The sequence below is a fragment of the Prinia subflava genome, chromosome 3 (genome assembly GCF_021018805.1).
Source record: "Prinia subflava isolate CZ2003 ecotype Zambia chromosome 3, Cam_Psub_1.2, whole genome shotgun sequence".
Lineage (NCBI taxonomy): Eukaryota > Metazoa > Chordata > Aves > Passeriformes > Cisticolidae > Prinia > Prinia subflava.
In genome coordinates, this window is record NC_086249.1 from 93,741,197 (window position 1) to 93,761,545 (window position 20,349).

The window sequence follows — 20,349 nt, forward strand, 5'->3', positions numbered from 1 at the left end:
CTGGCCCTTAAACTGGCTATGTTTTGCACCAAAGAGTCATTGTGGGTTGCAAACAAGAGGAGCTATAATCCTGGGAATGGGCCTAGGACTCTCTCCTCCTCAGTTAGTACTTGTACCAAGCAGTTCCTTACAGAGGGGAGAATTTACTACTTCTGCCCCCTTCAGCTATGCCTAATTTCCATTCAGTGTATTTTAAAGTTCAAAGAGGGGAGTGCTATACATGTTATTTGGTGAAACCAGCCATTTGACTCAGGCTCCTAAAATATAGGCAGCCAGGAGTTTTCTCCACTGGCCTCCAAAAAGTGCCCAGCTGTCCCTTTGTTTAAACTTGACAACCTGAATATGTCCTTTAGGAGAATTCCTTCACAAGACATCGGTAATTAAAGAGGTAAGGTGTAAGGCAATCTTACACCTCTTTCAAGATGTATCCTTAGCTGGTGGTCCTAACCCTTGTGCAGACCCTGCTGGCAGTGCTTTCCTCTCCTCCTCCTCCCCTGCCTCCAGTTCTGCCCATTGCCCTCCACACCTGCGTTCTCAGGCAGCACAGGCAGGCAGCAGCAGGACTTCCAGAGGGGACACAAGCCAGCTCAAATCATCCCCACTGTGTGCATCCCCTGTTTGACTCCTTGCAGCTCTCCAAACTCATCCCTGATTGCTGTCTTTGCTTTTATTTTTTGTTAACAAAAACCATTAAGCTGGGAACACTGAAATCCCCACTGAGCCTTTCCCTTTTCCAGAACTGTCATATTCAGCCTGGCACAGCTGTAATGAGAGTCTCAGAAACACAAAATCCAGCCAATGTAGTAAATTCCCCCTGGAAATGATCACTGACATCTATAAAGTTTAACATTATCCTCTGTCTAATATAGAATCCCTTGGCAGAAATGATGCAAACTTGCCTTCACCGAATGTATTAGTGGGGATGGGGGATAACTCTTGCTAATAAATAGACTGTAAATACTCCATAGGCTTCCTGCATCTGAAACGAGCAAAAGAAATGGAAAATTAAAGGAAAAGGTAGAGGGAAAGAAAATGAAGAAAAGGAGGAAAGAATAAAGTGTTTTCCTGTTTTATTCAGGTTTCTGCGTTTTGTGGGTTTCTTTACTCTCTCAACACAAAATAGGAACTGTACAATTATAAAATATTTTTCCATGCATCTTGCTAGAGGTGGCATCAGATGAGCTCCAACTTTTAGGTCCAGCTGAGGGTTCATGCAGGTAAGATTTTCAAGTTATGTGGATTCAATGGTTGCCCTCTTGGCTTTCATGTGATCGTGGCCAAGTCACTTAATTCTGCATTTCAGCCTTGCTTTTTCTCTGGTAGTGATAACTGAAGCCCGTTGGTTTTTGCAACTATGCTTATTCATAGCAAAATCTGAAGATTGCTAAAAAATTATTGTTTTCCTGTTTGCTTTTGGAGGCGATACAGGTAAGGCAGAATTTTCCCACAGGAAAAAATCCAACACACAGACTCAGAGCAGATGACATAAACCAATTTGCTAAATTGACTCAGTAAATCTTTGACTCAGTTTATGGGAAGAGCAATCCCTCGAGAGTCCCTGGGTGCTGTTTGGCCAGGAGTGAACACCTCTGCAGACACAGTGTGAGGAGCTGGGGCTCACAGCAGTGGCCTCAGCACGGGCAGAGGCTCCAGGGAACTGAGGCCAACAAAGGCATTCATGTGACCATTTTCATTGCAGGTGTAAAGCTGAAATTGTCCCAATTCATGTACTTTCAATGTCTTTAGAATTTGTAATGTTGATTTGATATTCTTGCCCAAACAAAAAAGAACACAGAAACATATAATTTCCAAAGAGAAGTAAATAATCTTTTGTCTTTTCTCCTAATTTTCTCTTTTATAATTTATTTAGTCTTTCATTGTCCTACACCTGCAAAACCAGGTTTTCTAAGGAATGTCCTAATCCTGCATGTTATAGCATAGCAATGCTTTCTGCTTGGCTAGAGCTTAGAGAAGTGATGCCAAAATTAAAAAAAAAAAACCAACACAAAAAAACCCCCCAAACCATCAACTAAACAAAAAAACCCAACAAACAAACAAAAAACCACCAAAAAACCCAAAGAAAAACCCCCACAAAACAAAACAAAACAAAACAACAAAAAAAAGAGAAATATTGAATTACCCAAGTATTGAGTTTATCTCAAAAGAGAGAACAAGAAACATTAAAATTGATACAATCCAGGTGTATGGAACAAGCATAGACTGCCTTAATTGTGACTCAGAAACATTCTAATTGCTAGAAAATGCTAATAGGCAAAACTACTGCTTCCTTAAGTGAACATTTTACTAAATCACAGGCATTTAATTTCCTCTTGTGCATTTCCATAGCATGCATTGCCTGAAAATAAAGCACCAAAAGGAATGTGAAGATTGTGTTTACCAAAAAAAGAACTGTTGTGACAATTAGAGTTTCTTCAAAATTATATTTTAAAGTATTACCCATCAGCTAAGCTCAGGAAAACACATAATTTGGCACTAATTTGCCTCTAACTTGAAACAGAGGGCACCCTTCAGTGAAGTGTCTTGAGTAACCTTAGCAAGGGACTTTGAAGGGTCTCCTCTTTTGACAAAGGGATGGAAAGATCTGGGACTTTGGAAATCCCAGGCATGCAATATCCTTATATTTCTAATGAGAGTAACTTCATTAGTGCATTTTTTGAAGAACTTTAAGTGATTAACTGATAATTAACCAGTGGAATTTATTTAGATTTCAGACCATCAGCCCACACATTGTGAGGGCCATTTGACTCAAGGGCAGAAAACTTCTCTGCAATTCAGAAAAGTGGACTTGAGGAACAGAATTAAAAGATTTTGCTTAGAATTACTCTGGAAGGTTTATATTAGGTATCTAGAAGGTTTATATTAGGTATCTATGTTTGATATGACCTCCATTTTGTTCCTCTGACTGGACAATTGGAATATTCCTGGTCTTTTAACTAAAATACCAGGCTGGCCCTTGGTGTAAACTAAATTCCCAGTCAGCCTACGAATTTTCTCAGGACAGATATTCAAGCTAAAGGACAACCTCCTTTCTTATCTCTCATTCCTACTGAAAAGGCTGTGGCAGTAACCCTCCCCATGCAGCCAGCTACCCCTGGGAGCTGTTCAGACACCCCCATTTCATTAGGGCCAAGCATTCAGTATTCACCCAACAGGACTTTTCAAGGGGTTCAGTGCAGCTCTCAGTTGGCATTCCCTGTTTGTAAGCAGTCTTCCCTCTCCTCTGCCCACAAAACCATGATTGTGCTAGCCCTGCTTGATTAAGAAAATTGGGTTATTAATGTATGGGGAAACGTATGGCCCAAGAATACTGGTACAACATGAACACTGGGAGCTTAAAGGGACAAGCTTCTGGGGAATCAAGTCTGTGTTTGTGCTGGGAGTGAAGGTCCACAGAAATAAATGGACCAAATAGCTTCAAAACAAGCACATTTTTCATCTTGGGGGTCACATTCAGTGCTTCAAGGAATTTTTTAACTGCATTGAAGATACAGAAACTGTTACACATTATTCCCCAGTAAATGGAAGTTCAGCTCTTAACCTTTTTACAAAGCTAATACAAGTAACAACTTTTGTGAAGCTACTCCATCAGCTGGGAAAAAAACCCCAATGAGGATAGATCCTTTGCTTTAGCAGAGAATGGGTGATAAGCCTTGTGAACTGTGTAAAAGTTTTACTGTGCAGAAGACTGGTAAAAGTCTAACAAAAGCAAAGGAAAAAATGTGAAACAGCACAGACATCTCAACTGTGCAAGGCTTATAAACAGTACATATAGCTTATAACTTTTATTTCAGCAATATAAAATATATATTTAATAAATTCCACTGAGAACAGTTATAGGAAGGAATTCTGTGTTTCTTCTGACTCTACTCTTCAGCTGAGTATTTTGCCTCCATAGGTCTCTTCCACATACAAGAAGCAATTGCATTTTTACAACTTTTACCCAAATTCTTTTCCATCCATTGTAATTATAAATCAAATCCAGCTTCTTTCTTTTAGATTTACAGAAGGTTTTTAGATCTCCTAAATAGGAATTGATCTCACCCATGGTGACAGGCTCTTCAAGGACACTGCCACATGTGACATCCACAGGGACCATCCCCATTTCCCAGGAAGGCTGGCATAATTTCCTCAGTCATCCTCATTTTCACTTTACCATTCCCCCACACTTTCTCAAAAATGTGGGTATCTCAAACATCTTGCTGAAAGACAAATCTTATAGATCTAGATTTATCGTAATTATAAAATGTATCATAATTGTAAATGTAAACAGTCATTCCCACCTGCTCTGTTTGCTGTTCTGCTGGGTGATGCCGTCTCTGCAGGAGAGCTGAGGTGCTTCAGCTCCATTAGAAAAGTTCAGTCGTACACAGGATCTGAAATCTCAATTCTATTTCATCAGACTGAAATGCTTGCTGAAATCTCTCCTACTCCTTCACAACTAAAAGCAAAATAAAACAAAGCAAAACAACAAAAAATCCAAAACACACAAATGCACAAGAAAAACACCACAGTGCCTGAGCATCTACTTGCACAGCCCTGTCATCAGCTACTTCAAGGCAGTGTCATTCACCCAAGATGACTCCAGATCTATCAGGCAAATTTGGCTGACCAAACATTTCTTTGTGTGATTCCGAATATTTCATCCACATTATAAGCAAAACTCTTGCTTTTAATACTGACCTTTGTAATTTGACTTCCATTCACTGTAAGTTCAAAACTGCTCTTTAGTTCAGGTAGGGAATTGCTTTTTCAAAGCAACACCCTGAGGCACAGCAAAGTAACAAGGAAATTCAGCTGGCGTGCTCCTCTCTGCACTCCTTGCTTGCCAGCAGGAGTCAACAAAGTGCTGCTGCCAGGAGCCCACCCGGGATGAGCCACCTCTAGCAGCAATGCCCAAATTTATGGTGGTGCTGGTGCCCACAGGCTGCAAAGCTTTTCTGTAAGTCCTCGAGCACCCAGAGTTTTGTCCCATCCCTGGCAGTGCTCCAGGCCAGGCTGGATGTGGCTCTGAGCAACCTGTGGGAAGTATCCCTGCACATGGCAGGGGGATGGAACTACGTGGTCTTTAAGGTGCCCTCCACACCAAATCACTCTATGGTCCTATGATTGTCTGAAGGCCATGGGTCCATCTGACATTCTCAGAGCCTTGTGTTGCTCTTCTTTCCGTGGGTGACCCAACTCAGCAAGGAGCCCACACTTCCAAAGCATCAAGGTAGAAGGTTCTTGCACTTGGGAAAGCAGGAACAATATTGCTTACCCAGCCTGACAGTGCCATGAACCTGCCTGGAGAATCCTTTTATTATACCTGGCCCACACAGATTGAACAGGTAAGAATTGCTCTAAGAGATTAATGTCACAAAAAGAATATACTCTTGAGCCAAAAGTGATGAAAGTTAAATCACAGAAGTTTTATTAATTCTAATTCTCTCTACAAAAAAAGCCCAAATCTAAACAGACAGCAAAAACCACAGAAAAAAATTCTTATACAAATAATTTAATAAATGGAAAAGATTATATTTGTGCTTAGCAAACACCTAAACACTGAGGAGTAGGTATATTTTACACACTGACCAGGAACCCTCTCTCTGTTTAGGGTCTAGAGAAGATCAAACTTCACACTGCTGATGAAAGGGTGAACAAATCTGAGCATTAAATGAACATATATGAAGTGGGAAATGAGATTCATGTATGAAAGTCAAAGCCAGAGTCTTGCCCTTTCAAGCAAATTGCATTTGTGGAAAAAAATACATCTCAATACTTAGTTCACACAGAATTCAGTAGGTTTCTACACATATATACAGGGACCCCTGTGAGGAAAATGAACACAGAATAATAAGAATACTAGATTTCCATTCTTAGCATTGAATCAGTAATAATGAAGGAAATCAGTGCAGTGCAATTTCATTTTCAAATACAATTCAGTGGTGTCAACAAACACCGTTCCAAACCCATCATGATTTTTTCTTCCCAAGGCTGTGTGGGGAGAGACAACATCTATTTTCATTCCAGGTATAATTATTAAAAACAACACTGTAATTGAATGATTTAGAAATACTGAGTGTTGGAGCAATTATTTTTCCCAGTGGTCCAGAATAATGCTTCAAATCCCAACAGAATGTCTCCATGAAAAAATGTAGGGGGTGCCATTATATATGGCATCAGTAAAAGTCTATGGTCTAACAGTCTCTGTGCTCTCCAACAGGAGCTTTTCTGATTTATTTGCCCTGAAGTTGTCTGTGCTTCCAGTAGACTCCCCTTTCTCTGGCACAGGGTTCCTGGGTAGCATTAAAGCAGCAAGCATCAGGAAACTACTTCTGCTGCTTCCCCATCCTCTGCTTAGCCTCCCAACACCCTGCAAGCAGCCATTCCAGTCCCTTGCTGTCCCTCTGGCTCCTGCTGTCTCTCCTGTTAGGATGTGTCTCAGGGATGTGCAGGTGTAGATCCTTGGCTTTCCCAGGGAACTGCCACTTGGGAACTTCCAGCCCTCACCATCAGCCTCTCACAAAGATCCTCACACCACCTCTCCTGGCAAAGCCCAGCTAGTCCTAAAAATGAGCCCAATAGACAACTTCTTTCAACAGCTTTTGAAGGGTCTGACTTCCTTACTGGCTTTTTTTTCCCTTCTGTCTTTATTAACTTCACCTTCTAATTAGGTCCCATGAAGATATATCTCCTCATTTAACTTAAAAGGTTCATTGACCCTCTGGCGTACTGCTGCAACCCAGTAACCTGTGAGTACAGTAATTAGGACATTATAAAACATTGAGTTGATCTGCACACTTCACATTCAGAGGAGGAGACGTGTGCTGTGTTGCAAAGAGAGCTGGCTGAAGAAAGGGAAGCCCAAAGTGAAGGAAAATTTAATAATTTAGGAAAGAAATTTGAGACTCTTCACGAGAAGAAGAGATTGATTGGAGCAACAAACTTCAAAGGAGAGTTGCTGAGGACTGCACTCAGTGTGCTTCAAGAAAGCTCCAGGAGCAGTAAGGAATAAAAAGAGAGCAAAAGGCAGGAGAGGGAAGGGCAGCAATCACTCACTGACTTTTGTAACACAGTCCTGCTGCAGAAGACTCATGGTAACTGAGCACATGATAAGAAACTAGCCAAGGGTCAACTCTTGTCACATGCTGCTCCTGGTGTGACCTGTGAGATGCAGATGGTCCCAAATTGCCTTCACTGCGTTCATACAAAGTCATGTAGCTTCACAAGGATATTCATGCAAATTCAAGAGGCACAATTTAATCATCAAGGGAATTGCAGCACCTTTCCTAAAGTGTTTTTCTTGTGAAGGCAACTGGCTCGTTTTATTCTTATTTACTATTACATTATTTTTCAGCCAATAAAAGTAGAATGTGTCATGACGCCTGACAGCACCAAACACCAAAAGAGACAGATGAAACTGCAGATACAAGTCAGAGCTATACATCACTGCGGGTACAAAGCAGGATTTCAAGCACTTGTTTCAGACATCCCTGAAAGTAATGGTTTATGAAGCACATCCTGGGCTTTTTAATCATCACAGACATACTGCCTTCAACAGGAGTGCACTGCTAAATATATGTGTGCTGATACACAACAACTCTAAAACAAGTGTATTGAGCTTAGATCCATGTCAAAATAAAAAACCCATTAAGTGTGTACATGGAACTGTATTTGTACCAATGAAGAATGTAGCTCATTAAACTGCTAGATTTAATGACAAGATTGTTAACATGGCAGAGATATCTGCAAAATCCTTTGGATCATCCTGGATTATCTCTTCAGCTATTCCTCTTACATAATTTTAATTTCCTTGGCAGTTAATCCTGTTATGGAGGAGGTTTTGAACAAACACTTTAATTTTTGCAAATTGATTTCCATGATATCCCTTTTCCATTGTGCCCCTTCACCGTTCAAGCTCTGCAATAATATTATGTAATGGAGCCCACACATCACCCTTCCCTCTTTTATAAAACAGTCACATCACACCATGTACTTTTACAGGCACCTCAGAAAAATGATTTGCTGGTTCCAAAACCCACACACAATTCTTTTTCTTTTTCCTTTTTTTTTTGTTCCCACAGAGATCCTGATTTGCTTCTTCAACATCAGTTATTTATCCCTGTAGCAGCCTGAAAAAATAGGCAGCGTTAGTCACTCCTGTAAATCCTGAACAAGCAATGTTAACGATTACAGTTTACAAAACTGTTACTGCAGGAGACACCTCAAAGTTCATCAATGAAATAAAGTGTGCTTTAAAGCCTAGTGCTATTCCTATTAATCAAAGCCTTCTGACTTTATAGAAGCAGGCACACTCTGAGAGTGTGTGTGTCTGGGGAGCCCAGCTTGCTGTAATTCCAGGAACATTTGTCCTCCCTGCAGAGCCACGAAGCCAAAGGGGCTCAGCCAGGTATGATATAGCTTGGAGTGAAAATGCTGGGGTGCAGCTCAGTGACTGAGGGACACACCTTGACAGGTGTGTGCCTGTGAAACTGCTCCCCTAAAGCCCTGCTTTCCATGTTTGGCCAGGAGAAGGAGGAAAGGCCGTGGTGATGCACAAACCAACTTCAATTCCTGTTCAAAAAACTTTTCTCCCTGCTTTTGAATTTTTTTTAAATTCTCCTTCATATTAGAAGATATAATATCACTGCATCCACACTGCACCTAATGGTTTGAAAGGAAGGAGTTTCTGGAAGAAACAGCTGTCCCTGGTATCTGACCATATTCCTTCTCTCAAGTATCATCAACCATGCTTTGTTTTCATATTAGAAGAAACTTTTCCCCTAGATGGTCAGCATGATATCCAGGTAAATTTAGGATGATGATTTTGGCACTTGATTGTTTAAATCAGACTTTATGTCAATGATAAACAAACCTCAAAGGACACATTCCAGGTAAAGGCAATGTTTGTGTGGATTTCAGGACTCCATCTCTCTCCAATAGGCTGCTACCCAGCCTTTCCTCAGTCAGCATAAGAACTCGCAAATGTTCCCATTTTGTTTCCATATTTTTCCTTATTGTGAACCAAGGAGGTTCAGGGGAAGCTTTAGAAAAGTCTTCCATAAGAGATTATGCAATGAAAGACATTTTCTCTACTCAGACAGACCTGATCTCCAAATACTCTGAAAAAATTTGCAAATAATTGGAACTATACGAGCCAACTCTCGTCTAAGCTGTCAGAAAAGATTGGGAAGCACTTGCAAAGGACTAAGGGCATTTGGAAGAATGTCAGAGGGATTAAATAAGGAAAAAGAATTGTGTGGGTCTTTGAAGGAGATGGCACAGAGAAGAAAAGAACGGAGAGGAGAAGACAGCATAAATAATGTTTCAAAGCTGGGAGCGCCATAATCGGGTCAAAAGGGAAAAAAAGATGGTTTTAGCAATCTGTGTGCTTATAGCTTGAAGGGAGATCAGAGAGCGTGTTATCACAGACAAGGAAGGATGTAAAGGGATCTGGGGAAGGAGATTTGAAATTGTTTCAGTCCAAGTTTTCTCTCTGTAGAGCTCAAAACCCCCCGTGTCCTAACCTTACTTGAGAGCATCACTATCAAAATATAAGCAGCATTCATAATCATTTCTGCTCCTCCTTTTATCTAATCCCACATTTCACAGTTTAATAAGTCATCATGGTGGATGAAAAGCCTTTCTTTGGCCATATTTAAACTGTTGGTCTATTTACACAGCAGGTGCAACAAAAAAAAAGCTGCCCGTGAGTTTCCATTCCGTTTAGCCTTGCCAGCAAAAGAAATCCATACCAGTAGAGGAAAACCTCACTTTCTATGAGGCTGTGGGTAGAGAAAAAGGAGATGAGCAGGTACAACAACTTTGTCCATCTCTTAGTTTGGGGTTCATTCCAGCTGCATTGTTTATACTTAGGCTTTATTTTTTGGCATTTTCCCTTTAATCATATATCTCTATTAACTCACACATATTATGATAAGACAATTAGGTTAGGTGTGAAAAGTCAGATATTCAATTCTAAAATTCAGGCGGTCTTGAAAAATCAGTATCAGGGCATGTAGAATTGAAGCGGCATCCTACAGAGCCACCTTGATATAAAATCTCTGGCCAAAAGGTAACCATGTGTCTCTATCCTGTATGAACCAAGAAATGAAAATTGGATAGTGGCCTTTGCAAGTGTTTTCTGGCAAAAGAGAAACAAATGTATGCCCTTGTCCTTTGGTCCTCTCAGCCACTCCCTTTCACACCACTTTCTAGGTCTCTTATTTTCTCTTCTACCTGCCCAGGCACCTCACCCTTCTCTGCCCTGCTCCAATTCCCTTACTTTTATTCTTGGAAACTGTTCTCCCACTTCTACTGAAACAGAGAAAAAGTCTTGAAAGGAAAGGCTTCTTTTAGAGTCCACCCAGGAGATCCAGTCCCATAGCATTCAGAAAATTTTGATATTGCTTAAGTTAGATCATCAGGGAAAAAATTAAACTGGAGCACACCAATCGAAATTCACTCAGCAAAAATGAGCTCTTTCAGAGCCCCTCTGGTCAAGAGTAAATGGTGTTCAAGGACTCTGACCACAGATGAATGTGATGATAGGTGATCCTTTTGCTAAATTTAAAAAAAAAAAAAAAAAAAAAAAAAATCAACCCTGTTTGTTTAGCATGTCTGCAGTCTCACCTCTGGGAGCCAACAGAGTCATACCAATACTTCACTGTCACTGCTTGAAAAGCAGCCCCAGATTTATGGCAGGCACAGGACCCTAAAATAAACATATAACAAACAGTTCTGGGACCAGTAGAAGAAGCAAAGCCTGATTTATTAAAGATGAATTATAGCTGAATTTGCTAACAAACTATGTTCTGACCAGTCCTTTTCCCTTGGCTGAAGCAGCCAAAACACCTATTTCACAGGTGGCCTGCCTATGCAATTGAGGATGTGCTCATTTTAGTCTGTCCCTTACTGGTCCTCGCACTTTTTTTTTTCCTAGTTGACTTTTCAAATTAAAGTTGTATCTATGTCCCCTATCTCCCGGTGAAATTCAGCAAAACAGCTTGAAAGTCATTGGAGAAATTATACACACAAGTGTATTCTCTTCATACAGACATTAGTCAAAAAATAAATCTTAAACCAGTGCAGGAAACTGGTATTTTTTTCATAGTTTTCCAAGCATTGATACAATTTTTCCTTTATTAAATATGTCTATAATATCCATTGATTCTGTAGATCATACAGGTCTGTAGATCATTTTTAGGTCATAGAAATTTTGAAATTCAAATTATAATATGAGTGACCTGCAGTAACCTAGTGAGAAATAACTGTTTATAGAGGAATGAGTCAAAGCCAGCCTTTGATGCCTCTGACCCATGTTTATGCAGCAAAGGCACACACACAGGGCGTGGGGCACCTCTGTCAGAAGATTCTGGGTCAAGCCACTAAAGATCTTTCCACTTGACTTTCACTTCCTTTCTTAAATGTCTAAGTGAGAATATCCAATATAAAAATATCCTGATATATTTGATTTGATTTCTCCATATTGTAGGAGGAATGTCCAAAATGATGGTGCATTCCCATAAGTACAGTTTACACTACAGGGAACGAACAATTCCAAAAGTCAATGACAGTGAAGACAAAGACCTCCTAATGTGAAGTATCAGAGACAAAAATTAGTGGGGAAATAAGTAAGGGGAAGATGAAGAACTGATAAGACAGATGAAATAACCCAAAAGCTCTGAATAACCTACAGCAATTTACACACCCTTCAGAAATGCAAAGATTTTTGAATTAATGTGGTTATGGAGAATACATATTGCTATTCCACTAGCCCATATGAATATAGATTTCAGCCTTGGAAAGAGTATGTTCTTTCAGGGCACTCACTGATACCTGTTTGAATACCTGTTCTGTTTATCCTTTTTTACCCTTTCCTATCCTACCAAATCCTATTCTTCTCACATCACACTTATCATTGCATCTTGTCACCATCTTTCAGCTGAATGTTACATAACATTACTCAAAACTGTTACACACAGTATTCAAAATTTCTCAGTAATTGTTTTATTCTTGGGACAGTCTTTCCCTAAAAATAATTTTTTAAAAGCAAATGCATATTACACTAATTTATATTTTTTTAAAAATCCAGATAATCTCACAAAATACAAAGTCAATCCTTGTGTTCCTGAAACTAAAAGATGATTTAATTAGACAGAAGGTAGTTCCTCGTGCTGGGGTTAGTGGAGTTAGCATCCCTACAGCCATTCCCATGGCCAGAAAATGCCAGCTGCTAACTTTGGGTGATTTTTGTAGATCAGACACCAACAAATAATTTTGAATCTTTTGATTGCCTTTTTGAAATTGGCCTTATTTGAGCCTCCCTTTTCTTCTTGATTTCAAGAAGATCTGGGTGTATACTGTTCATTTGAAACTGTCTGTGGTCCTCACCTCTAGTGACTGTAGGTTAAATATTGGAATTGTTTGGGTTTTTTATGAAAGGTATCTGAAAGCTGCTCCCTCCAGAATCAAAATGGCATTGGGTACTTTTACAGTAAGGGACTGCTGGGGACAAATGCCATCCACTTAAACTGCAATATTTGCAGTTGTTTTTGAATTTCACAGCTGTGTAGCTCTAGACCTAAGAGTATTTGACCTGCAAGTCCTAATGATGCACAGCACAAAGCAGGGTGACCTTGCAGAGTAGATCTCAGGGTCCCAGCATTACAACAATGACCAAAAAAAAAAAAAAAAGATAGCTATGAAACTAAATAAAGTGCTCAAAGTTAAAATTTCTCTTTTAAGATCAATGCAAAGATTTTATTTGAAGAACTTATGGCCCATTTCTGTTAATAATGAGGCTGCTGCCAGACAATCCAAGAGATATATCCCCCCAGGCAATGGTACAGAACTAAAACCAAGTGAAAGAGAATACAATATATTAATTAATCAGTGGAATTCCAGCTTCTCATTGACAGTCTCCACTGAAGTTTCAGTAATTCCTAAGTGTTCCATAATAAAATAGAACCCACTTCAGGGATTCAAGCAACAGCAGATTAATTCAGCAAACTTCTGAACCTAGTGTGGAGATTGAGTTCTAATCCTAAATCTAAGGAGGATTAAGGAGGAAAATACCATGAATGCAGAAAGGCCAAGACAAAACCAACCATCCAACCAAAAAAACAATGAGGCAAGGCAAATTTTCTATTATAGGTTCTCACAAAAAACTAGAGGAGTTGGATTGCCTGATGCTGTAAAAAGATTTTTCAAAGGAATACAAATACTACCATCTACAAGTTAAAGGTTTTTGGGGGGGTTGTTAGGTTTTTCTTTTGGTGGTGTTTTTGTTGTTGTTGTTGTTTGGTTTGGTTTTTTTTTTTTACATTTTAACTTAATACATATAAAGTAAAGGGTTTAGTTAGTGAAGAACCAAAAACTTTAAATTTGCTGAGACATTCTGGATACTCCATGTCTCTAGTCAGATGCCAGGAAGCCTGGGTTTTAATTTTTTTGCTTCTTATGATAGACAAAGATTTCTGTTGAGTTGTGTCAAGGCTATAGTGTGAACTTGTTAGACTTGCTACCACATTTTAGAGACAAGAAGATCTACAAGTGGAGGAGTGAACAAACAGAGGAGGATCTGGATAAGAACAAATCCTTTGATATGTGTTTTCTATGGCACAGCATTGCTGAGTCATGAGGAAGTGATGTAGGTCAAGGAGTTCTTTTTTGGAGCCACATAAATACAGTTTTCTAAGAAATTTTACAGAACATCCAACTCCTGTACATTTTCCTTAAGTGTCCTCTGTTCCTTGAAAGAAAAAACAACCAACCAACCAACAGAAAACCACTTTTCATTTCCCGAAAGTTCTACTTTTCATCTTTAGCACGGTGTTACAAGTTCATGAGGATAAAAAAAGACAGCAAAAGCAATAAGTCAGTTATTATTCTAATAAGCAATGCTACTCTTGCAGTCACCATCTAGCTAAATGGTGCCCCACTTCAAATATTAGCATTATAAGTTCCCAAGGAAAAAAAATCAATTCTAAAATTTTTAACTTTAAAAAAGAATAGGTCTACTCAATACAAGAAAGAATGCCACATTCTGGCAACTTTAAATTAGGTTTGCCATAATTTAGAGTGCCATAGAAAAATGTATTTCAGGACAGGCTGAGTTTCTCATTAACAAAGGTACAGCCATTTTTTTTTCTAAATTAAGTCAGGATAACTCTAGAAGGGCTCTGCATCAGTTACTCTACTGATAAAATGCTGTCTATGTAAGGCAGTGAAGAGCTAAGAAAATCACAAGGCTCCTAAAGAATCATAAAGAAAAAACCCAGTGGCTGTATTAGAGACGTCCTCTCACCTGCACAATTTGAGTTTGCACATTAATTTTCTGTATCTCACTCTCAGTGCCAGGGACTTAGTCAATGCATGGAAGTATAAAGATGAACAATGGCTTCTTTCACCTTTGCAGAACTCAGCTCCACAATTGCAGTGAGCAGATATTCTGAATGATGCAACGACAGCAAGGGAGGATTGAGTTTTAAGTTTAATTCTGCTGTGCAACAAAGAAGTTGCAAAACTTTCTACAGAAAGTGAGGAATTTCTCAGCATGGATGAAACAGGCTTATGTCAGCTTATATTTGATATCCATTCTTATTTTTACCCATGTTTGAAAAGATTTTTTTAACGATTCTTCTTTAAGTCTGAAAAGAAAATAAAGCTAGTAACAGTATAGTAATATTTAAAAGATTATCTGGACTACCTACCTGAAATGGAGAATTACTGCATTATTGTACAATATACTCTTTAAAGAGATGGTGTCTTCAGCAATAATCACTGCCTGAATCTGTGGAGTAAAAGGAAGAAATAAGGTTTGATTAATATATGGTTTTGACTGAGTAACTCAACAGAACAAGACATGAAAAGAGAAAAGATCTTAGTATTGTGTTAACAAGTTCACAAAAATTCAGGGTAACATCTGTGAGGCAGATAAAGTAGGAGGCAGAGAAATAACAAATGAGACAGATGCTGTCAGACACGGAAAGACTCACCTGCAGGATAAATTATTCCATCTAACCATCTCTAGTTCAGGGACCTACAGCTCTCCCATGGGCTCTGACTTTTTTTAGCTGATTTAGAATCTTCCGTTTTTTCTGGGGTTGCAGCACTGTGAACATACATAACTCATTTATACTGAGGATAATTTGATTTGGTTTTTTGCTAAATTTGTTTTGTGTCAAAGGAAAACCCCAGAGATATTAGCTGCATTAATGTACACAACTACTAGCATATTTTACCAGTTGAATGTCATTTTGTCAACTTGGTAAAGATCAGTAGGACTACAATAAAAAGAACCCATGATTTTCAGACACATCTGTTAACTCTGGGGGCTCTCCCACCTTCCTCAATACAGATGGTGAACTACAAGCAAATGGAGCTCATTGGTTTCTTCCTGGTAATCCCATTGCACACACTTATTTTCCATCACCTTGGGATGTAAGAGATGAGAGACAATCAAATGCACAAGCAAATACTTCCATAAACTTGGCATTCCTATGATGAGAAACATTTAGAAGTTCAAGATAATTTGCACATTGGAAACACAAAGAAAAATATGCAGTTAAATTTGGGCCATTGTATTCAGAATACTAATTTATAGGTATCTTGTATTAAAAGGACGTAATCCACTTTTTTTTTAGTTTTTCTTTTATCAGTGAAATCTCTGTGAAAATCCAGAAGATTGCTTCCACAGTGACTTTGAACCACAAGTATGCTGACCTTTAAAAATCAACACCACTTTGTGGTTCCGTTCTTATCTTCCCTCTTACTGACAACCATGACAAAATTGTTGGCAGACTGTCAATATCTCTGACCACAGACTTGCAGTGAGTCACCAGCTGTTCAGATACCTTGTTATTCACAGTCCAGTTTCCTCCCCAAGCCTCAAGGGACCACTGGTGTGGGGAGTGCAAGTTGTTAGTTGTGATTCTGGATCTGGCACCTCGAGAGAAAAGCTGTCCTGCCTTGAGCCCAAAGGCAAGAGCAGCTGTATATCCAAGTGGCACTGAGTTTCACAGGGGGTTTTGGCATATGAAATGCCTGTGCTGCTTTGGGGCCCCATACTCAGAAAGGCTTTGCAGAGTATATTATTGGATTAGTTTCACCCAAAGAGCCACGGAAAGGAGTGGAACAGAAAACATTTGAGCCCACATCCTTTCCCCAGCAGTGGCAATGCTGCTGCAGGAGTCCCACCAGGATGAGCAAAAGGAACAGGAAAGGCAAAGACTGCAGTGAAGCAGAGCAAGGCTGCAGGAGCCCAGGAGGTGCTGGACTGTAGGGGTGGGGTGGGGGAATGAGACAGGCTCGGCAGGCTGTGTTTGGGAAGAGCAAGGGGAAGAAGGTGAGAATATAGGAATTTTTTGGTGAGATGTTAGGCACATGGTCACACTTTAGTCAGAGAAAAGTGCTCTTTGGTGAGAGAAAAGAGGTGACAGAAAGAGATATTTTTCCAATCTCAGCAAGATGCTAGGTCTTGAGGCAATATAAATCATAATATAAATGTAGCTGCTGACCATGACAATCTAATACAGATTTTAACCTCTCCTGCTAGTATTATGTCCAACTTCTGTTCCAGTCATGGCATGTTGTTACAATGAACTTTGTAGCTTCTTTGACTTCCTATGGAGATCTAGTAATTTGGTTGGGTTTTTTCCTTTTTCTCAATTATCAAATAAAGACCAGCAGTAGATACTTTTGTACACCTGACTAAAAAGACTCCCTATGTTTTTGCTTTTGACATGTATAAATGAATGTAACCATTTATCACCCCTGAGAGGAACTACAGAGAGCATTCACTAGGAAAAAATAAGCAAAACTTTCAAAAATCCACCCTCCTGATTTTTGTATTACATACTTGTGTCCTTATAGTATTTGAAATAAATTTTTGGTGATAGTTTATAGAGGCATGCTTATAATTACACATGATTAGCTGAGTAAGAAAAGAAATACTGTCTTCCTAAAGAAATGCAATAAGTTTTTCAGATATTTGTTTCAAAGCACAGTAAAAGATGTCAGAAAGCCCCCATACTTCCAAGTTTCTGACCCAAGTCCAACCACTGCAGCTCAGAATTATGTAAAATCATCTGCTGAGGTCAAAAAAAAGCAGATCCCTTCCTGTGTGACACTGTCTGAAACAGTAAACCCTCTCATCACAGAGCTGCTCCAGGTCAGCTTGGGTCCCTGGTGCTTCCAGTCCCTCAGTCAGAGCTGCTTTGTGTCTTTGCAATCCTCATGGACCGCTTCAGACTGAGAGAGATAAACACATGCATGGGGTAACTCTTCAAAGCAGTACGATCGAGTGCCTTTCCAGTGGCTGCAGCTGGACTTTGGAGTAGACCTTAGTGCTCGTGCCTCTTACTTGAACAGAATGAAGCTTCATGGAATTGGAACCTAGCCATATCAAAACTGTGAGCCATCCTAGGAGCTGGCTATGTATTGATTCCACAGATTAGAAGGTCTATTCCTTTTTGTTTTTCAGTAGGCATCAAAGCTCTGTGGCATATTAAGCATTGTCTGTTAGTATGATATGACAGAAAACTACCACCTGGTTCTACTTAAAACTCTAAAAAATTGGGATCTTAAGCACAGAAGAACCCTAAAATGCTGAAGCACATCACTGTCTCAGGGGCACTCAACAACACTGAGATGGAAGAGCCTAAAGATAGGGCCCACCTGTTTAAGTCAGAGATGGCTGAAGACAGGTAGAGATGAGCAAGACTTTGTAATTAAACTGCTATGTAAGTAAAACTCATCCAGAACCTTTAGAGAAACATATGTTTCTGATTTACAAGCAGCTCCTTGCCTCCTTGAGGAAGTTGCTGATAAACCAAGACTGGAGTTTTGACCACCCTGAGCTGTGTGGCTCATGGCCTTCACCATGCCAATTCCTCTTTAACACCCCACTGCTGCTTCTGATTCCTGTGATCTCTGGGGGATGTCTAAATTCATTTTTGGGGGTGTTTCTTCTGAGGTGTGGACTTCCCTCACCCTTTGTGGAGTTCCAACACTTCACAGTTCCTGGCAAAGCCTCTACACAGCTCTTTCACCAATGGCAGATGGTGACTGTGGGATCCCAACCCTAGAGCAAGGAGGGAGAAAGAAGGAATAGAAAAGCTTGAACTTGAGTTAGTTGTCTTGCATGACATAACTGCAGTTACCTTCTCTCAAGGGTATTAGGCACAATTATTTTTCTTTAAGTGTCTCATCTGAGGCTCTTCTCATTGTTCCTCTAGCAAACTTGAGACTAAATATGTTTCCATTAATCTTCTATTAAGACATTTTTCATCTTTCATTTTGTGATCTCACATTGACTTTCCTTTGATAAAACATCTCTTCTGTTAAGGCATTTCTCTGTGATATTTGGATATAACAGATTTTGAAACAAATTAGTCCTTGATTAGCCTGTTTCTCCTCTCTCTCTGCCTTTCCTTAAACTTATCCCAAAATTTCAGTGAAGAAGAAAAAAATTCAACTTGAACTCTTGAGATTAAAACATGTGCAGTGAGACTCTCTACCTTTTATATGAAGTGCAGTAGACAGCAGGTAGCATTTAGTGCATTCCCTTTTTCTTGAAATTGCTATCTGTATTTTTTTATGCTGTTGTTCTGTACCTTTGCCATATCTATATTGAAGAACACATTAGAAAAAGGGGAAGGAGGAGGATAAAATGGATTTTTTGCCTCTCTGGTGTCATTTCTTTCCCCCATTGGTTTCTGTGAAACAATCAAAGCCATCTACCTAAGATAGGAAGAAAAGGTTTAAATGTGCTTGTCCCCTGGTTTCCTGCTGCTCTGCCTGAGCCTCTTTTCCCCTTTGCCATTTACAGCATTGGTAGCTTCATTAGCAAGGGATTACAACAACCAAACCTGCCCTGATTCTCCAAGGAGTGTCCCCCATCTTCAATTACCTATTTAGCTACTGCTGTACATTCAAACCAGCCCCTTTTCCAGCTAGTTTGACCTGGCCAAACAAACAAGAGCAGCCTTAACCTGACAGTAGGTGCTGGTTGAAGGGATCCCTCCTAGCTGAACACATCCTCACCTGGCACAGAGCCTCCCCAGCCATGTCTTTGCTCACCCCACAGAGTTACAGGAACATGAATTAAGGCCAGGATCAGGGAGACAGCTGTAGCTCCTAATGCCTTGGCCATTTATAACAGCTTCTAAGTTATCTCTTGGACTTAAAGGTCATGCACCTTAGCCAAAAGTGGTCTCCACGCCAGTCAAATATAAGCAAAAGAAACAGACAGCCCAGGCTTGAAAGTGTGTGCACCTCACTCTTCACACCCTCCTCTTCCTTCTCACCTCCCAGGACTGAAAGTTTTGTCACTGCTGACAGGGTCAGATTATCACAGCACTCCTACCCCTAGGAATTGTCTGCCTTTTCTGCAAAGTAACACGGATTCAGATGCACTCCCAAAACACTGCAGGGAAACATGCAAAAATAAGTCAGCTCAGCAGAGAAACCATGAGAACAATCATTCTCAGCCAGTGAAGGAAGCTGACAAAGGAGTCATCAGCGACCTCTAGAAGTTCAGATAATCAGTGGTAAAGTATGCTCTGCCACCACAACATATAACTCTCCAGAGGATTTTCATGAAACCAAGATGCTGCTGAAAGTAGAAGAACCTCCCAACAGCTTCTGTAGCACCAAGGAGGTACCCGTTCCTTTGGGAATCTGAATAAGAAATATATAACTAGCTTATTGTATAAAGAATACAAGTACTGTAAAAGGTGGTATCATGTCTTCTGCAGGGACCTTCTACACAGATTCAGGGAATCAGAGGAAATCTGCTCTGTCAAAAAAACCCCAAAACAACAACAACAACAACAACAACAAAACACAAACAAACAAACAAAAAATCACCACAACAAATCAAAAAAACCCCACTTCCCCTGTGTACACCAAAGAAAATGTCATATTCTGTTAAAATCAGTTAGTGAATTTTTTTTAACTGAGATAAAAAACCAAAACCAAAAAAAAACCCCCAAAAACCCAAAACCCACAAACAAAAATGAAACCAAAAACAACCAACAAAACAAAACAACCCCCCACCCCCCTACACACACAAAAAAAACTTCACAAAAAATCTGGAAAGAAAGCTACTATCTATAATCTTGGTACATAATCTTGATTTTAAAACAAGGTTGCACTGACAGGTAAAATACCAATGTCCATCCTGTGTACCTTTGAAAATAGCCATCAGGGAAGATTAAGAGCAACATTTTTTCAGTCTAAAAATAAGCTCTGGAAAGCACTGTACTCCATGCATCTCTCAGTCATGCTTTGCTTCTTTTGCACTAGCCCAAATGGGCTCTTAAACCAGCTAATAACACTGATCAC

The 20,349-nt window shown here is 39.7% G+C and overlaps 1 long non-coding RNA gene across 1 annotated transcript in view; it reads right to left on the reverse strand.

The window, feature by feature from the left end:
• Window positions 1-20,349, reverse strand: part of LOC134548303 (uncharacterized) — a 211,909-nt gene that overhangs the window by 25,773 nt on the left and 165,787 nt on the right. The window contains exons 3-4 of the long non-coding RNA XR_010079742.1: window positions 14,715-14,794; window positions 4,302-4,459 (exon numbers count right to left, since the gene is read on the reverse strand). This is a non-coding gene — a long non-coding RNA (uncharacterized LOC134548303). The remainder of the gene's footprint in view (window positions 1-4,301; window positions 4,460-14,714; window positions 14,795-20,349) is intronic.